The sequence below is a fragment of the Aotus nancymaae genome, unplaced genomic scaffold (genome assembly GCF_030222135.1).
Source record: "Aotus nancymaae isolate 86718 unplaced genomic scaffold, 86718_ANA_hifiasm-v0.15.2.pri h1tg000051l, whole genome shotgun sequence".
Taxonomy (NCBI): Eukaryota; Metazoa; Chordata; class Mammalia; order Primates; family Aotidae; genus Aotus; species Aotus nancymaae.
In genome coordinates this window covers 23,726,572-23,736,495 of record NW_026988465.1, presented here as the reverse complement: position 1 = coordinate 23,736,495, position 9,924 = coordinate 23,726,572, and the positions used below count along the sequence as shown (strand labels likewise).

The window sequence follows — 9,924 nt, the reverse complement described above, 5'->3', positions numbered from 1 at the left end:
CACAATTAATAAAATAACATACTACTAAATTTCAAGTAAAATTAAGAATATTTCTTTCATAATAATTCAGAAGACTATTACTTTGAACACCTACCTCTTGCATCACTCAATATTATAAGTTAACTACAAAGAGCCTCTCTACTTAAATTTTCATCATGCATCTTACATTTTTATGTCCTTATCTTTCCACAAAAAAAGATCATAAATAATGCCTAATAAAAAAGAAACTCTCATATCTTTTATTCAGCAACAAGTAGGCACATGCTCTCACATGTGAATACACTGGGAATAATAAAACGGCATGAAGCAATTTCAGAGTTTAACACCATTATTATTCACTTTCAAAAAAATCTGTATTTTCAAAAGTATACTTTGAATGTAATTTCAATGCTCCAAAAATATTCTAATTCTTTTAAAGTTATATACAAATAATGCTTACACAAACTTTAGTTTCTATTTTCTATACTCAGCACTCTGATTTCATGTAACGTCTAATTTTAGAATGCCCTAGATATTTCTAACTGTGAATTATCCCCTGATATTTACTTAATTTTGAATTGAATAACTTTTATATTTACTGCAACTGAAAATATATTTGATTTTCTTTATGTTTAGAATAGTTTGAGGCATTGTAAAAAGCCTTAGCACATCTTTCAGGTTTGTAGAGTTTCCATCCAGCATGAATGTTATGCCTATTAAGAATTTCAGACTTTTTATATGCTTTGCCACATTATTCACACTTGTAAGATTTCTCTCCAATATGAGTTATCTTATCTGTAGTAAGATATGAGGACTGGTTAAAGGCTTTGCCAAATTTTTCCCATTTGTAGGTTTGCTCTACTGTATGAATTCTCTTATGTTTAGTTAGGGTTAAGGACCAGAAAAAGGGCTTTGTCACATTCTTCACATTTCTGGGTATTACTCCAGTGTGAATTACTTTATGTTTAGTAAAGGTTGAAGACTGGTTAAAGATTTGCCACATTCTTCACATTTGTAGGGCTTCTCTCCAGTATGAATTCTCTTATGGTTAGTAAGGATTGAAGACTGGTTAAAGGCTTTGCCACATTTTTTACATTTGTAGAGTTTCTCTCCAGCATGAATAATTTTATGTGTAGTAAGGGTTGAGAGTTGCTTAAAAGCTTTGCCACATTCTTCACATTTGTAGGGTTTCTTGCCAGTATGAATTATCTTATGTGTATTAAGGGTTGAGGATTGGCTAAAAGCTTTGCTACATGCTTCACATTTGAAGGGTTTCTCTCCAGTGTGAATCTTGTGTCTAGATAAGGTTGAGGACCATATAAATGCTTTGTCGCATTCTTCACATTTGTAGAGTTTCTCTCTAGTACGAATTCTCTTGTGTTTAGTAAGGGTTGAGAACCAGATAAATGCTTTGCCACATTCTTCACACTTATAAGGTTTCTCTCCACTATGAGTTATCCTATGAGTAGTAGGATTTGAGGCTTGATTAAAAGCTTTGCCACATTCTTCACATTTGTAGAGTTTCTCTCTAGCATGAATTATTTTATGTGTAGGAAGGGTTGAGGTTGCTTAAAAGCTTTGCCAAAGTCTTCGCATTTGTAGGGTTTCTCTTCAGTTTGAATTTTTTTAGGATTAGTAAAGGTTGAGGACCAATTAAAGGTTTTTCCACATTCTTTACATTTGTAGGACTTCTTTCATGTATAAATGCTTTTATGCTGCATTTTGTGTGAAATTATGCAAAATGATTTGACACATTTTTTACATCTGAAAGATTTATTTCCAGTATGTCTGTTTGAATTTAAAAATTTATTAAAAACTTTCAGATACTTATCACATTGAAATACTTTGCTCTGGGTAGTTGTGAAATACTGGTTAAGTCCATTATAACCTTCTTTGTCCACCTGACACTCATCTACACATTTACAGCCTTTTTTAAACTGTAAACTCTCATGTCCACATTTTTCATATCTTCTCAGTATTACTTTTTGAAAAGAATTTTCCATGCCCTGCTCCGGCCAAAGGTCTTCAGCAAAATGAGGACATATAACTGAAAAATAAGTAAATAAAAATAATAAATTACTCCACTTGCTAATGTCACATGGATATAGTTTAAAAATCTTACCTATAACATTATACAAACTACATAATCAAAATGGCATTGCAAAATACCACAGGCCCTAATTCTTTCATAGACATATAAGTGTAACAGAAACATACAGACCCAAATACCTCTATGGAAAATTTATAAATGAGTTAATTGTGTGCAGTGTCCCAGGTGAACACAATACAAAAAACCACATAAAAGAAAAATAAAAGTCTGTTAAATTTATCCAACACAGCTTTTCCTGCTTCCCACTATAACATAGTGCCTTTAGAAGTAAATTGTCAGCTCTTGGTTTCTGTTTTAAAATAAAATACCGGCACATTCACTGTTATTTCTGGCTTTAGGGGCTTTTTCTGACACTGGTTTCTATCTCTCATGACATAAAGTGCTGAAAGAAATGGTGGTATATTTTGAAATGAGAGTTTGAATCTGCTGAGACCAAAGAAAAACCTTACAGCAGCAGAGAGACAGCAGAGCTACAGACCGGGAACCGAATGGCAAGTGATTACTGACTCCTACAGAGTAACATTAGTAAACTCTCTTAAATAAAAAACACAGCTTCTTCTCTGAGGGGAAAAAAAAAAAAAAATGGAGGATGCCATTGCGGTGGGGGGCCCTGGGATGGGGAACAGTGGTGGTTTCTGAGGATGTTTGGGCAGCAGCATCAGAGCCAGTGTCTCAGCCTTGGACAGGTCTGGGGCCCGGTCTGCGGTTGGGCCACAGAGCTTATGGAGGCAAGGCCAAAGATAAGGCGTGGATGCCCGTCACCAATCTGGGCAGCCTGGTTAAGAACATGAAGATCAAGTCCCTGAAGATCTGTCTCTTCTCCATGCCTATCAAGGAATCTGAGATCACTGACTTTTTCCTGGGGGCCTGTCTCAAGAATGAGGATTTGAAGACTATGCGGTGCATAAGCAGACCCGTGTCAGCCAGCGCACCAGGTGTAAAGTGTTTGTTTCCATCGGGGACTACAACGGCCACATTGGTCTGGGTATTTAGTGGTCCATTGTCCTGGCCAAGCTCTCCATTGTCCCTGTGTGCAGAGGCTACTGGGAAACAAGATCGGTAAGCTCCACACTATTTCTCACAAGGTTAAAGACCACTGTGGCTCTGTGCTGGTGAGCCTCATCCCTGTGCCCAGGGCCACATGCGCCTGTGCCCAAGAAGCTGCTCATGATGGCAGGTATTGATGACTGCTACACCTCACCCAGGGGCTGCACTGCCACCCTGGACAACTTCACCAAGGCCACCTTTGATGCCATCTCTGAGAACTACAGCTACCTGACACTCGATCTCCAGAAGGAGGCTGTATTCACCAAGTCTCCCTATCAGAAATTCACTGACCACCTCGACAAGGCCTACACCAGATTCTCTGTGCAGAGGACCCAGGCTCCAGCAGCTACAACACAGGATTTCATACAAGAAAAATAAATGAAATAAGCCTGTAAAAAGAAATAAATAAAACTAAACACAAAATTTTAGAGTACATGTATGAGAAACTCCCATAATCACCAGTCAAGACAACTGTTTTCAGACTGCCAGAGAAAAACTACATTATAAAGATTCTGACAAGTAACTTTTTTTAATGTCCAAATCGAAATCAAAGATCATAATATATACAAAATAGGGCAACATAATCCCACCAAAAATATAGAATTTTCTGAATAAAACATAAAAAAGTATACATTAATTTAAATAATTGCTAATAAATTGAAAAATACTGATTAAAATACAGAGACAAATATGGAAAATCAGAAAAATGAGGATGAAAATAAAATTATGTAAGATTACAAAATATTAGAAATTCTGGAGAAAAAAACACACACAAAAAAGATTAACAGATCCTAAAAGAGAAAAAAATGTAAAAACAAAGAAGTTTAACAAACTAGGAACACAAAAAGATATTTATAACAAACACATATATAAGCACAATTTCAAAAGCCACAGACAAAATGATTATCTTTGGAGCTGAATATAAAAGTGATGTCCCAAATCAGGCATGGTGGCTCACTCCTGGAGTCCAGGCACTTTGGAAGGCTGAGGTGGGCAGGTTACCTGATGTCAGGAGTTTGAGAGCAGCCTGACCAACATGGTGAAACCTAGTCTCTATTAAAACTACAAAACTTAGCTGGGTATGCTGGCATGTGCTTGCAATCCCAGCTACTCAGGAGGCTGAGGCTGAAGAACCACTTGAACCCAGGAGGTGGAGGTTGCAGTGAGCTAAGGTCACACCACTATTTTCCAGTCTGGCTAAGGAGTAGAGTGAGACTCTGTCTCCAAAAAAAAAAAGAAGAAGAAGAAGAAGAAGAACAAAAGTGATGTTCCATTTACAAATACAGTCTTATGAGATAATCATAACTGTTAACAAAAATTTTGCAGGCAATAAGGAAACTGTGTGATGCAGTCATGAAAAAAGCTGCGGAAAAAATAGCTTTAATTAAGTGGGAATAATATCATCAGTGAATCTGTCCTGCAAAATAAAATAATAAAAACCTTTCAAAGTAACCAAATTCTATAAAAGTATATTGTAACTACATAGCCCCTACATATAAAACATGTTGAAAACAGTTCCTTCTACTGAAAATAACATGATATTTTAAAAACACATAATCATATAAAAATACATTATTTTCTGGGAAAAATATGCAAATACTCAAAAGCAGAATTTCATAGCATTATTTCAGTAGTGTAGAAAACGTTCACAATAGCAAAGACTTGGAACCAACCCAAATGCCCATCAATGATAGACTGAATTAAGAAAACGTGGCACATATACACCATAGAATACTATGTGCAGCCATAAGAAAGGATGAGTTCATGTCCCTTGCAGGGACGTGAATAAAGCTGGAAGCCATCATTCTCAGCAAACTGTCACAAGAACAGAGAACCAAACACTGCATGTTCTCACTCATAAGTGGGTGTTGAACAATAAGAACACATGGACATAGGGAGGAAAATATCACACCCCAGGGCCTGCTAGAGGGTTGGAGGCTAAGGGAGGGATAGCAACAAGTGGAGGAATGGGGAGAGATAGCATTAGGGGAAATACCTAATGTACATGACAGGGTGATGAATGTGGCAAACCACAAAAGCATGTGTATACCTACGTAACAAACCTTCAGGTTCTGCACATGTACCACAGAAATTAAAGTTTAATAATTTTTAAAAAAGAAAACATTTATACACACCTCCTTGGAAACGTAAGAAAAATAAAATTTTTAAAAAAGTGAAAAAAGAAAATAAAACATTTATAATTATTCTCTGAAATTTGAAGAATAAAAGCATAGAAATTAATATAAACACTTGTTAGTGAATATACAACACAAAAAGATATAATTAACAACATCAATGTCAAATTTGAGGGAAGATGCAATCATAAATAATTTTTATATGAACTTGTTTATGTTTTTACCAGATTAAAATATATTGTTATATCTTTTAGAGGTTATACATAATCCCCAGGGTACCACAAAAATATCTGTATAAATACACAAAGAAAATAAGTAAAAGCATATCAATAAAAACATCAGAGACACAAAGAAATAACAAAGATATCTCTTTGTCAAATAAATAAAAATACTTAATAAAATAAGTCCTTCTCTTTCAGAAAATTATTTACATATATATAAAATTAACTTTTAAATTGAGACATACTTTCAATAAACAGATTTATTTAAAAATTTTAAAAGCCAAGATCCGTCTTGCTTTTCTACAAGAGGCAGTTGAAATCTAATGATAAAAAAAGACTCAAGTGGCAGAATGGAATTAGACATCCCATGCAAATACTAATCAAATGAGAGCAGAAACCGTCAAAATAATATTACACAAGGTACATCTTAAGTCAAAAAGTATGATATTTTATAAAATATAATTGAAATTGAAACTCCAAAGAAACAAAGAAGGACATCAAGAAATAACAGATTCACTCACTGGGAGCCTATGATGTGTGTGTGTGTGTATGTGTATGTGTCATTAGAGTTCCAAATATATAAAGCAAATTATATATATAAAGCAACTATGTCCAAATATATAAAGCAAATTTATATATATATATATCCTATATGTATATATATCCAAATATATATATACATACCCAAATATATAAAGCAAGTTTATGACAGAATCAAAGAATGACAGCCTGAATAAAGAAAATCTGGTACATCTGAATTCTAGTACTTGAGTTTTAGTTGAAAAAAAAAAAAGAAAAGAAAATGTGGTACATACACACCATGGAATATTATGTGCAGCCATAAAAAAGGATGAGTTCATGTCCTTTTCAGGGACATGAATAAAGCTGGAAACCATCATTCTCAGTGAGCTGACACAAGAATAGAAAAGCAAACACTGCATGTTCTCACTCATAAGTGGGTGTTGAACAATGAGAACATATATGCTCTATGTGAATGGAAGAAACACATAGAAAGCAATATAATTATAGCAAGGTATTTTAATACCACACTTTCTATAATAAAAATAAAACAAGAAAGAATGTTAATAAGGGAACAGACTACTTAAAGGCAGTATAAAAACAGTATTCCAAACAAAATTATGGAGAACACTCCTCAACATCAGAATACACACTCTTCTCAATAGCTCATACATATTCCTCTCTAGACCACATCTTAGGCCAAAAAGGAAGTCTTACCAAAATTTTTAAAAATAAAATTCAATGAACTACTTTCTATGACCGAAATGGAATGAGCGTATATACAATGATAAGAGAAAAAAACTGAAAAATTTATAAATATATACAAATTAAGCAACACACTCTCGAGTGTGCTCTTATACAAAGGTTGAAATAGTTCATATTGTGAAGAGGTCCATCCTGCTCCATGCAATCTCCAGATTTAATGCAATGTTTTTTCAAATTTCTCACTGCATTTTTGAAGAAACAGAAACAGCAACCCCAAAAATATAAAGAATCTGAAGAGACAATAAAGTACCCAACAATCTTGAAAGAAGGGAAGGAAGGAAGGAAGGAAGGAAGAGAAGGAAGGGAAGGAAGGAAATGAAACGATGCCAGAGGCACTAAAGTTCTTGATTCAAAACACATTACAAAGCTACAGAATTAAAACAATTTGGTATAAATATAAATGTGAAAAAGTAGACTAATAAAATAGAATCTAGCATATATATATAAACTTTTACATATATGGTCATACAAGGAGTCATTTACATAATCATAATTACTGCAGCATTGTTACTGTAAGCCAATAGGTAAAAGCAATGCAAATTTCTTTCAACAAATCATTCAGTAGATACAATTTGAAATATAAAAATTCTGGAAAATCACTCAGTATTCAAAAATCAGGAAATAGTCTACCAACTATAAAGATAAATCTTGTTGGCATTATGTAAAGTGAAATAAGCCAGCCACAAAAAGACAGAGATTGCATGTGATACATGAAGCAGTTCACTCTTAGAAAAAAAGAACAGAGTGGTCTGTGCAAAGTGCCATAAAAGAGAAAAAAATGGGGCCAGGTGTGGGGTGGCACACACGTGTAATCCTTGCAGTCTGGGAAGCTAAGGCAGGTGGATCACCTAAGGTCAGGAGTTTGAAAGCAGCCTGGCCAACATGGTGAAAACCCATCTCTATTAAATACAAAAATTAACCATTCATGGTGATGAGCACCTGTAATCCCAGCTACTCAGAAGGCTGAGGTACAAGAATTGCTTGAACCTGAGAGGTGAAGGTTGCAGTAAGCTGAAATCATGCCATTGTACTCCAGGCTGGGTGACAGAGCAAGACTGAATCTATAAAAAAAAAAAAAAAAAAAAAAAAAAAAAAGGTAGTTGGTTAATATTTATTAAGATTTAGCATTGCAAGATAAAAACATGTTAGCAATATGTTGCATGACAATGTCAAAATAATATGACTAAACTGAATATTTAAAAATATTTTGTGGTAAATTTTGTTAATTTTGTGCAAGTAACAATAAACAATAATATCTATAAAAGAGTTATGATAGTTTTAAATTTATTCAAATCCAAAAGTGTTTCTCCTACACAAAAATCATACAGATTCACAAATAAATAAGATATTGAAATTACAAGAATTGCTGGGCATGGTGGCTCACGCCTGCAATTCCATCACTTTGGGAGGCTGAGGTGGGTGGATCACAAGGTCAGAAGTTCAAGACCAGCCTGGCCAACATAGTGAAACACCTCTTCAAAAAAAATATAAAAATTAGCCAGGCACAGTGGCATGCACCTGTAAGCCCTGCTACTCGGGAGGCTGAGGGAGGAGAATTGCTTGAACCCGGGAGGTGGAGGTTGCAGAGAGCCGAGATCACACCACTGCCTTCCAGCCTGGGTGACAGAGCAAGAGTTTGTCTCAGGAAAAAAAAAAAAATTAAGGAAATTACAAGAATTTTATGACTACTCATCTACACAGTATTAAAAAACAATTCACAACAAACCTGTACAACAAACATATAAACTATAAAAAAAAAATACAAGGAGGCAACAAACCACATTGCCATGTATGTACCTATGCAACAATCCTGCATGATCTGCATATGTACCCCAGAACCTAAAGTACAATTAAAAAATAAAAGAAAAATAATACGGCCGGGCGCGGTGGCTCATGCCTATAATCCCAGCACTTTGGGAGGCCGAGGCGGGTGGATCACGAGGTCAAGAGATCGAGACCATCCCGGTCAACATGGTGAAACCCCGTCTCTACTAAAAATACAAAAATTAGCTGGGCATGGTGGCACGCGCCTGTAGTCCCAGCTACTCGGGAGGCTGAGGCAGGAGAATTGCCTGAACCCAGGAGGCGGAGGTTGCGGTGAGCCGAGATCACACCATTGCACTCTAGTCTGGGTAACAACAGCAAAACTCTGTCTAAAAAAAAAAGAAAGAGGCCCGGCGTGGTGGCTCACGCCGGTAATCCAAGCACTTTGGAGGCCAAGGTGGGAGGATCACCTGAGGTCGGGAGTTCAAGCCCAGCCTGACCAACATGGTGAAACCCCTTCTTTATTAAAAAAAAAAAAATTAAGGGCCAGGCGCGGTGGCTCATGCCTGTAATCCCAGCACTTTGGGAGGCCGAGGCGGGTGGATCACGAGGTCAAGAGATCGAGACCATCCTGGTCAACATGGTGAAACCCCGTCTCTACTAAAAATACAAACAATTAGCTGGGCATGGTGGCGCATGCCTGTAATCCCAGCTACTCAGGAGGCTGAGGCAGGAGAATTGCCTTAACCCAGGAGACGGAGGTTGCGGTGAGCCAAGATTGCACCATTGCACTCCAGCCTGGGTAACAAGAGCGAAATTCCATCTCAAAAAAAAAAAAAAAAAAAAAAAAAAAATAATACAAGGATAACACTTGTGCAGGCAAACAAACACAGAGATAATTCCGTTGGAAAATATCTGGCTGATTCATATGTGAATCATATTTTTAAAAAATGGCTGATTCATATTTCATTTTGCTCCACACTGTCTTAAATTGTACAAAGTCAAATATTGTCATGCATAATTATAATATCTACTAAAAAATAAAAACACAATTGACAGATGTGGAGTAGCATACCCTAAAATACATAACACCAGAATATAAAATTAAACTATGAAATGTAAAACTTATTAGGTTTCATCAAGTAGATCAATATATTAAGAAAATCTTAGAAAAATATGGGAAAAAATAATACAGAAGTTACTTGAAGATTAAAAAAATGAAAATTTTCCAAATTTTGATATAATTTTAAAAATACTTTTAACCAATATTACTTGATTTAAATTTGTTTCACTTTAAAAAAGATGAAAATAAAAAAATTTCCAAAAAAAAAGGTGAGGGTGTTGTTCATCACCACTAGCACAATTCTACAAAAAAAAAAAAAAA

At 35.4% G+C, this 9,924-nt stretch overlaps 1 pseudogene; it reads right to left on the bottom strand.

The window, feature by feature from the left end:
• Nucleotides 1-574: 574 nt before the first annotated feature.
• Nucleotides 575-9,924, bottom strand: part of LOC105714480 (zinc finger protein 254-like) — a 45,580-nt pseudogene continuing 36,230 nt past the window's right edge.